This window comes from Lichenostomus cassidix, chromosome Z, assembly GCF_008360975.1.
Source record: "Lichenostomus cassidix isolate B80296 chromosome Z, HeHo_3.0, whole genome shotgun sequence".
Lineage (NCBI taxonomy): Eukaryota > Metazoa > Chordata > Aves > Passeriformes > Meliphagidae > Lichenostomus > Lichenostomus cassidix.
Window position 1 is genome coordinate 41726948 of NC_139511.1, and position 9368 is coordinate 41736315.

Genomic DNA, 9368 nt, shown 5'->3' on the forward strand with positions numbered 1-9368 from the left:
CATTGCATGAACATTAGAGATAATACCAGAAAGAAACCTTGCTAGTCTAAGTTTAAAATAGTGTAGTTTTTGACACAAATTTCTTCATTATCTTGATCAAAGACTCAGAATAATCTCTACAGAGCCTGACTGGCTTGATTTCATAGCTGGTCCTCAGATGTCTAAGATACAGAAGAGTGTCACTGATTTTAGTAGGAATTTCCCTAAACAGCTGTGAGCAGTGAGCCAGAGGTGGACTGCAGCAGATTCGAAAGACTGCAGGTATGGGATATGGTTACAGTAGCATTCCACGGGATTTACACAAACACATACATGGATATGCAAGAGCAGGCCTGTTGTGGTATGTTTTTAAAGGCACTGAAACTTGATTATGTGCTGCCAGAGGAAGGACTTACATTAACTTTCAAAGTAGGACAGCACTTAAAACAGACAAAAAAGTCAATTCAGCAGCACTTCATAACACTGCAGCTTCATGAATACCCAGAAAACCACAAGTTAAGGCATCTGGAGATAGAGAATTTGAGACATGATATTACAGAGTTGCAAGTAAAAAAGCTAAATATTTCTGGAAAAAGTCAGAAGTGTAAAATCCAGTGCACATAATAAGGGTCAAAGAGCAGTGCAGGACAGGTTATGATCCTGCTCACAGGTTTAACATTTCATTCTTCCAGTGGCCCTAAAAACTGCCAAGAGTGTACAGCGACCAAGAAAAACCATTCAATTTATAAAAGCAAAGACAGTCTCTGGAACCAGATTGCTTCAGTCTAACTTTTGAATTGAACTATTCTTTACATCACCACCTCTTTATTTATTCCAAATACCATAATGGTACTTCAAAGATAGTAAAAATTATGTACTCCCTTTTTCTGCATTTGGACTTATTCAGATTACAGAAGTAGATTAGTAAAAGTCATGTCATGATTACACCCATCTGTTTCTACAGGAAGATATAATAGGCATCACTAATATATTGGCTGACTTCTGCCATGGTTTTTTTTGCTTGGTTTGGTTTGGTTTGGGGTTTTTTTGGGGTTTTTTTGTTTGCTTTTTTTTGCTTTGTGGTTTGTATTTTTTGGTTGGTTGGTTTTTGGGTTTCTTTTATGGCTAAATTCAGAAGGCAAGTCTAAATTAGCATCTTTTCACCCTTTGCATTTCACTGTGATTCACAAAGGTGGCAAATTAGTTGGCATTTTACCTGGGGGGCTTCTGCACTGTAAAAGCCCTGGCTCGGCCAGATATGTGAGTGTGGCACCAGCAGGGAGCCTTCCCCTGTCATATCCTTCTTTCTCACACTGCACAAATCTGCTGGTAGTAAAAGGCTTGCAGTCCCTTTGTCCACTGGCCCTTCTGCTTGTGTGACTGGAATAAAGGGAAAATGTGGGTACTGCAGCACTGGAAGTTTAGGCAAAAATTTCCCTGGGACATTTTTTGAAGGGCCGAGCCTGCTTTTGAAATGCTGTTGATTTCCAAGACTTCCTGAGAAGTTTCCTAGCCCTATTTTGCTATCATTTCATGACAGCAGAATTTATGCATGAGTTTTGCTGCATTGATCAACTTCTCTCCTTTTAGCAAAGCAGATTAGCAATTAACAAAGGTGATCTAGATAGTGTGGTCAGCAAGACAGTTCATATCACATCTCTATGGAGATACTATGTGCAGTTGTGACAGTACAATATTGAAACATTTAATTATTTGTTTGCCTGGGACACTGCAATCGTCCTGTGGTGTACTGCCAGCAGAGAAGCAGACCACAGTCTTCTGGACAGACTTACAATTAGTGCATCATTCCAAAATGTGTTCATGTAGAAAATCACGTTGCAGTGCTGTATGGGTTTCTACAAAAAAGTAGGTCATCTTTCTTTCTCTGCAGTTCTCTTGCAACACCCACTTTTTGTTTGAGGTTTTTTCCTTCATAGTCTCTCCCTAAGCAGTTGTCACCTTGTGACTTTTCCCCTCCTACCAGTAAGGCTATCATTCACGGTTTCCTTCCCACTTCTCTCATGGGCAGCTTAGCAGTTTCCTCTTGTCACCAGAATGTCTTCCCTGAACTGAGAGTCACCTCCATCACAGCCCTTTTTTCACCATAGATATCTTGTAAGGCACTTGTTGTGCATCCCAGCTGTTAAGTAATTTCTCCAAGTAGTCATTAATGTCAATAGTGGGTATCACTTCTATACAAACACAATATCCAGTCTTATGCAGATTTTGCCCTCTGGTTCATTGTTTAAATTTGCACTCTTTTTTTCCTTTCTCTCAGAGAACAGTTTTTTCCAGATCATGTCACTCACTTGTCACTGTAAACTAGCATCTGCAAGGGCTTGTAACTTCCTTTTGCATGGAGAAAGAGCACCTGACATAATGTGGCCACAAATTATATACTACCAAGTGAAATCCCACAGCAAATTATGTAAATATTGAGTATATCTAGTGTTTTAGAATAACTTTTATTTTTTTACATTGAATGTATACTCTTTTATCCAATGGCTTTTGCTTTCATTTTGTACCGATGTGGTTACTAATGGTGTGTTTTTCAATACTTGAATTGTTCCTGCTGTGACTGTATTGCACCATTCTTGCTTGATAAAAATATGTTTTACCTTTCATCCTGTCCCATGAAAGTCATTCAGAGACAACTTCCAGACTCTTTATAGTCTTTGAACTCTCCATGTTCCCCACTAATACCAAGGTTATACAGAATGTGAGGATAAAACCAACTCCTTTAGAATTTTGTTATTGTTTTTGTGGGTTGTTGAGTTTCCTTCTTTAGTATTCATTAAGCGGATCACTTTGTAATTCCAAGAATGTTTCATGTAGTCTATGATACACAAAAAACAAGTTTTACAGAGATAACTGACTTAATAGAACCCTTGCAACAAAATAAGGGTGCTATACTTACTTTGGCACTGAGGTAGAAATCCTGACATAAAGATATTTGAGATAATGGGAATAGAGATAGGACCTTACTACTTCTCAAAATGTTTTATAAGAAGCTTTAGAGAATCAAAGAATGGCCTGCATTGGAAGGCACATTAAAGATCTTCTGGTTCCAAGCCCCCTGCCCTGGAGAGGGACATCTTCCACTAGACCTTCAGGCTGTTTAGAGCCCCGTCCTGTCTGGTCTTGAACACTTCCAGGGATGGGGCATCCACAGCTTCTCTGGGAAACCTGCTCCAGTGTCTCACCACCCTCACAGTAAAGAATTTCTTCCTAATATCTATGCTAAGTCTACCGTTTTTCAGTTCACTCCCCCTTGGCCTGTCATCACATGCTCTTGTAAATAGTCTCTCTCCACCTTTCTTGTGAGTTCTCTCCAGGTACCAGAAGGCCACAATTAGGCCACCCCAAAGCTTGGTCTTCTCCACACTGAACAATCCCAGTTTTCTCAGTCTTCCCTCATAGGACAGGTGCTCCATCCCTCTGATCAACTTGATGTCCCTCCTCTGGACTCCCTCCAACAGGCCCATGTCCTTCCTGTGCTGGAGACCCCAGAGCTGGCTACAGAATTCCAGGTGGGTGTCAGAGACTGAAATGTTATCATTTATAGCTTAAACATTATCATAAAGGTTTTTGCCCATTATGGCAAAACTGTATAATAAAGCTGCACCACTGAAGCCCACTGAATGGGCTCCTGACTGAAACCCTGAACTGAGAGTTAAGCTGACTAAGGCTACCCGAGAAAAGAAAAAGTGACGCCATTGCTCAAAGCATCTTAGGTCTGGGAAGTAATGGATAAGGCTGGGACAGCATTCACAAAGAGCCAAGCCCAGCAGCTTCAGGGTGGAGGCCATAGCCCCAGGCTTATCTGCTTCCAGGTTTGCACAGACTGCCCCCCAGCCCAGGGAGAAGGAGAATTTCGGGTGCATGGCAAAAAACCTCTGGTCAGAGGCAGTGAACACCCATCCTCCACCACAGAGACCAGCTCATCTGCAGGGCCCCCCACCCTGGGAAAGCCACACCTATGGGACATCGATGTGAGAGGCAGCTGAGGGGGTGTCATGGTCCATCAAAGGCCTCCCCGAAGAGTTCCACAGACCCTGCACCAGAACGCTGCATGTGATGCGAAATGATGCAACTGATCCACAGTCTTGCAAGACACAGCGTCAAACTTGCCTCCCCTTCAGGGGAGGTACATGGGTGTTCTCACTGGCCCAAACATGCACTTATCTATTCGGCAGGGGACCCTCAGCCACCAAGAAGACCAGATGGAGGTGAGCAACAAGACATTGTTGGGACCCATAAAGTGGTGAAATGTTTCTACTTAATCTGTCTCTGTCACTCTTCCTGACTCCGCCCCCCCAGCCCCCTTTTTTTTTATTTCTTTATCTTTCTTTCTCTTTGCCTCTTCTACTGTTAAATAAAATATATCAATATTTTGGTATCAACATTTAACCTTGTTTGGTTTAAATCTCATTTTGGGGAATTTTTGAACCTCGGGGTTCTTTCTGCTTTACTCACACAGAGCTCTCTGCTCCTCTGTGATTAGAGCAGATTGTAACAGTGTGGTCTCACTGGAGCAGAGCAGAGGGAATCCCCTCCCTGGCCCTGCTGCCCACACTGCTTTGGGTGCAGCCCAGGACAAAATTGGCTTTCTGGGCTCTGAGTGCTCATGGCTGGGTCATGTCCAGCCTCTCATCCACCAGCACTCCCCAAGGCTGCTCTCCATCTGTTCATCCCCAGCCTGTGTTGAAACCAGGCTTTGCCCCAATCCAGGGGCAGCACATTGCATTTGACCTTATTAAATTTCATAAAATTCCCATGGTCCCAGTTCTCAATCTTATCCAAGTTCCTCTGGATGCCATCTTGTCCTTCAGGTGTGGCAACAGCACCACTCAGCTTGGTGTTGTCTGCAAATTTGCTGAGGGTGCACTTGATCCCTTCATCTCTGTAATTAATGAAGATACTAAATAACGCTGGTATTAATACAGACTCCTGAGGGACACCACTAGTCACTAATGCCCATCAGGACTCTAAGTTGTTGACCACTACTCTTTGCATGCAACCATCCAACAAATTCCTTATCCACCTAACAGTCTGCCTGCTGAATCCGCTGCTCTCCAGTTTACAGAGAAGGATGTTGTGGGGTCAAAGGCTTTACAGAAGTCCAGATAAATTACATCTGTAGTTCTTCCCTTTTCCAGTGATGTAATCACTCCACCACAGAAAGCCACTGGGTTGGTCAGGCCAGATTTGCCCTTGGTGAAGCAGTGCTGGTGTCTCGAGTCACCTCCTTGTCCTCCCTGTGCCTTAGCACAGCTCCTGGGAGGATCTGTTCTGTGATCCTGCCAGGCATAGAGGGGAGGCTGACAGGTCGGTAGTTCCTCATTTCTACGCTTTTTGAAGATGGGTACAGTGTTTTCCTTTTTCCAGTCCCCTGAGACATCACCTGACTGCCATGACTTTTCAAATATCAGGGAGAGTGACTTGGCAACTACATCAGTGAATTTCCTCAGGACTCTGGGATGCATCTCATTGGGTCACTTACACATATTCTCATCCATTATTGCCAGTTTTCCAGTCTTGTTTTTAAACGGAGTACATCTTCAACGTTCCTTGTTTGGTTAACATACCTGTAGAAGCCCTTGTGATTCTTTGTGTCCCTTACCAGGTTTAGTCCATTTCGCTTTGGCCTTCCTCACCCCATCCCTGCACAACTGAACTTCATCTCTATACCCTTGCTGGGTCACCTGTCCTTGTTTCCACTGTTTGCATTTGGTTCTTTCCCTTTAGTTTGACCAGTAGTTCCTTATCAGTCATGCTGTCTCCTGCCTTCCGTGTGCAATTTCTTGCTCCTGGGGATTGCCAGCTCTTGTACTCTATGGAAGACTTCCCTAAAGATGTCAGCTCTGTTCTACTCCCTTGTCCCTGAGGGCAGTCTCCAGGGGATCCCACAGACTATCTCCCTAAAGAGCTGGAAATTTCCTTTCCTAAAGTTCAGGGTCCTAACTTCACACTTCTCCTGACCTATCGCCCCCAGGACTGCAAATTCCACCAATGCAGAATCACTGCAGCTTGGGCTGCCTACAATCTTGATGTCTCTGATGCATTCACTTACACTGGTGACCATCAGATGAGTATTGCAACCCCTCTGGTAGAGCTACCTGGATCAGGAAGTTTTCCTCCATGCACTCCAGCAGTCTCCTGGATTTCCTACAAATCTCTGCACTATTCTCCCAGCAGAGGTTAGGGTGGTTGAAGTCCCCCAGCAGGACCAGACCCTGTGCAGTGCAGTGCCTCCTGCAGATGGAGCAAGAAGGCTTCACCAATAGGCTCTCCTTGATCAGGGACCTGCAGCAGACACCACCCACAAGGTTCCCTTTGCTGCCTCAGTCTCTGATTCTTGCCCACAAGCTTTTGAGCTGCCCATGGCTCTTCAGAGACACTCTTCCCCTACTGATGTGGAGGGAAACCCCTCCACCCCTCGGGGGGGGGGGGGGGGATGCGGATAAACGTCCTGACACACCCTTCTTCCTCCCCTGTACCTTCTGAAGAGCCTGTAGCCATAGACAGCTGCACTTCAGTCGTGGGATTTGTCCCACCAGTTTCAGTCATGGCTACAAGGTTCTAACTTTCTAGCAGCACAGTGGCTTCCAGCTCCTGCTTATTGCCCATGCTGTGTGCATTGGTGTAAAGGCACATCAGCTGGGCTGTCAGCAGTGCCACGTTCCTAGAGGAACACTCCTTAATTCTTTTGAGATACTTCCCTGGTGTTTCTCCGTTGGCTTCTCTTACCTCAGGAGTCTCCAGCTCATCTCTGTAAGACTGAAGGTATGCTCCAGCACAGTTCAGAATCTAAGGGCCCTTGGCAGCACCCTGTTCCTGTAACCTTTGTCTGTCATCCCACACCTTGCCAGGGACAAGCCTGATACTGTCCCCCTCTGACATCCCATCTAATTTAAAGCTCAGTCAGTATGCCCCATGGGAGTTCCCAAGCAAAGACTCTCCTCCCTCACTGAGAAAGGTGAGTCCCGTCTGATGCCAGCATATCCAGTGCTGTGTGGGCCTTTCTACTTTTAAAAATTAGCTCAGTTGGTTAGAGCATAGTGCTGATAACACCAAGGTCAAGGGTTTGATCCCATACAGGCCATTTGCTTAAGAACTGGACTCAATAGTTGTGGGTCCTTTCCTAGTCAGAATATTCTGTGACTTTGTGTGCTCTGTACTCTCTAAAAGGACTGGGCTTTGTCAATTGTCAGAGTCACAGCATATTTCCCATAAACACAATCATTGCTAGACCTCTGTGTTCCTGGATTCTTCCTAACTTAAGAGTCCCCACAGATTTCAATGACAATTAGTTTCCAGTAATGCCCACAATAATGCTCTTAGGTTCAGTTGGTATTTCCCTGTCAGTGCAATCAGGCCAAGTAATCATCATTACCTTTGCCCACAATTTATTCTATGTCCAGTCCATATGCATAAGCATCGCAATGAGAAGAACAAAAATCAGTGTCTGAGTCTCCACACTACCACCATTTACTCCACATCCCTCTCCCAAGGCAGGATCAGCAGATGTCCTGTACAAATGCCTATAGCTTCTCCAATCGTTCCTTAAATATCTATCTCCATGAAGAGATAAAGATACTGCCCGTCCCATTTACTCCTGTGCTTCCTGCACCTCCGGTCTCCCAATGTCCCGAATCTTTGCACACTTCCTGCTACATACTTACACCATGTTTACACCTATATCACTTTAAGGCTATTTCTCCATACAGGCCTTGTTTTTTCAGCTGCTGGTAATGCTCATGGGTATTCTCTGAGTGAAAGAATTTCTTCCTGTCTTAGAGGATTTTTTTCAATATGATGTTGGGTTTTTTCTTTTTAATGAGGTGATGTCTTATTGTATTATACTCAGCTCCTGATTCACATTAATCCTTCAGTTCTTGCACTAAGAAGTGATTCTTGCCTAGGTATTCTGCATTCAGCATTGCAAATAATAACGGTATAGGTTTAATACATTTTTCTTACTCAATTTTGTTATCTTTTACAATTCAGCAAAGCACCTTTGGATTTTACACTTCTTTCTCAAGGTATTCACAATTCTTCCCAGACTATATCAGTAACTTCTAAGTAGACACTACTGAGCAATTAACAGAAGGTGACCCAGGAAGGATTTTCTGCTGAGCTCCACTTAACACCTTCTTCTGACTTTATAATGGACCACCTAGGAGAACTCAGAAATAGCTATCCAAACAATTTTACACAAATCCACAGACAGAACTTCCATCAAACAATGATTTTCTAGCACTTTTATAATAACGTCCTCTCAGACCATGCTAGACTTACGTGTCAAAATCTAATAGTACAGTTTCTTCAGTAGCCACAGGGACAGCAAATACCCTGTTGTAGAAGAGAACTACATTAGGTAGAAACAACTTGTTTTTAACCAATACCTACTCACCTCCTCACCAGATGATGGAAGTTTACAAACAGGTTTTTATGGTTCCTGAATCTGTAGCGTGGAAGTCACCTCCTTCAAACTGCAATCTTTGTCAGTTTGCACTGTGTTTAACAGCCAGGAGTATAGCAGTACATGATTTCCTACCAAACTCTCAGGGGAGTTTCTGCCTTTTAAGTTTGGAGAAAAGCTTTGTTACACAAGAAAGTAATCCCTCTGTCTCTTAAACAGAAGCATGTGAAATTCCATCCATATGTAAGTAGCTCCTGATGCTGTAGCTGGTACAAATCACAGTGAAAGCCAATCCAGAACCCGAGCACTGCTTTGATTTCCTTCCTGGCTAAGTTCTCTGTTATTTTAACAACAGCTTGTCTCAGAGGACTGGCTTTTCTGCCTGACCATCTTTTGCATGGCTTGCAGAAAATTATCTCCAAGGCCCTTGCCTCTGTCAGATTTGGGCAAAAAGCGCCTGGAGCTCTGAAGCTATCAGGGAAATGTAGTGGAATGATGATGCTCCTCTCGTTTCCATGGGAAACCATGTCCATAAATTCCAGATAAGAGCAGACTGAGTGACACAACAATATATGAGCCAACCCACCAGCTGTTTGTGAATTTTTAGCAGCTACAGACATTAAATCTGAGTGAGTAACATTCTTGAATTATAGCTACGTTTTCACACAACAGCTATTTCAAGCTTGATTATAATTGCTTATGAGGATCCATGAATGTCTCAAAAATGGTCTTTCACATGAAGCGAGAGGAACTATGGTAAAGGGAAAGTAGGAGGGGAGGCACAGGTGCAAGGCTACTATATAACCACATCTCACTCCCTTAAGATGGAAGCACAGTCTTAGACAATATACACTGAAGATCCCCACTTTCTTCCAGATGTATTCTGACCCAGTTTTGTCTATTTGTGGAAATACAGGCCACTCATTTTTAGCCATTTCTTGCTACTTGTCTTTGTTTATTCATG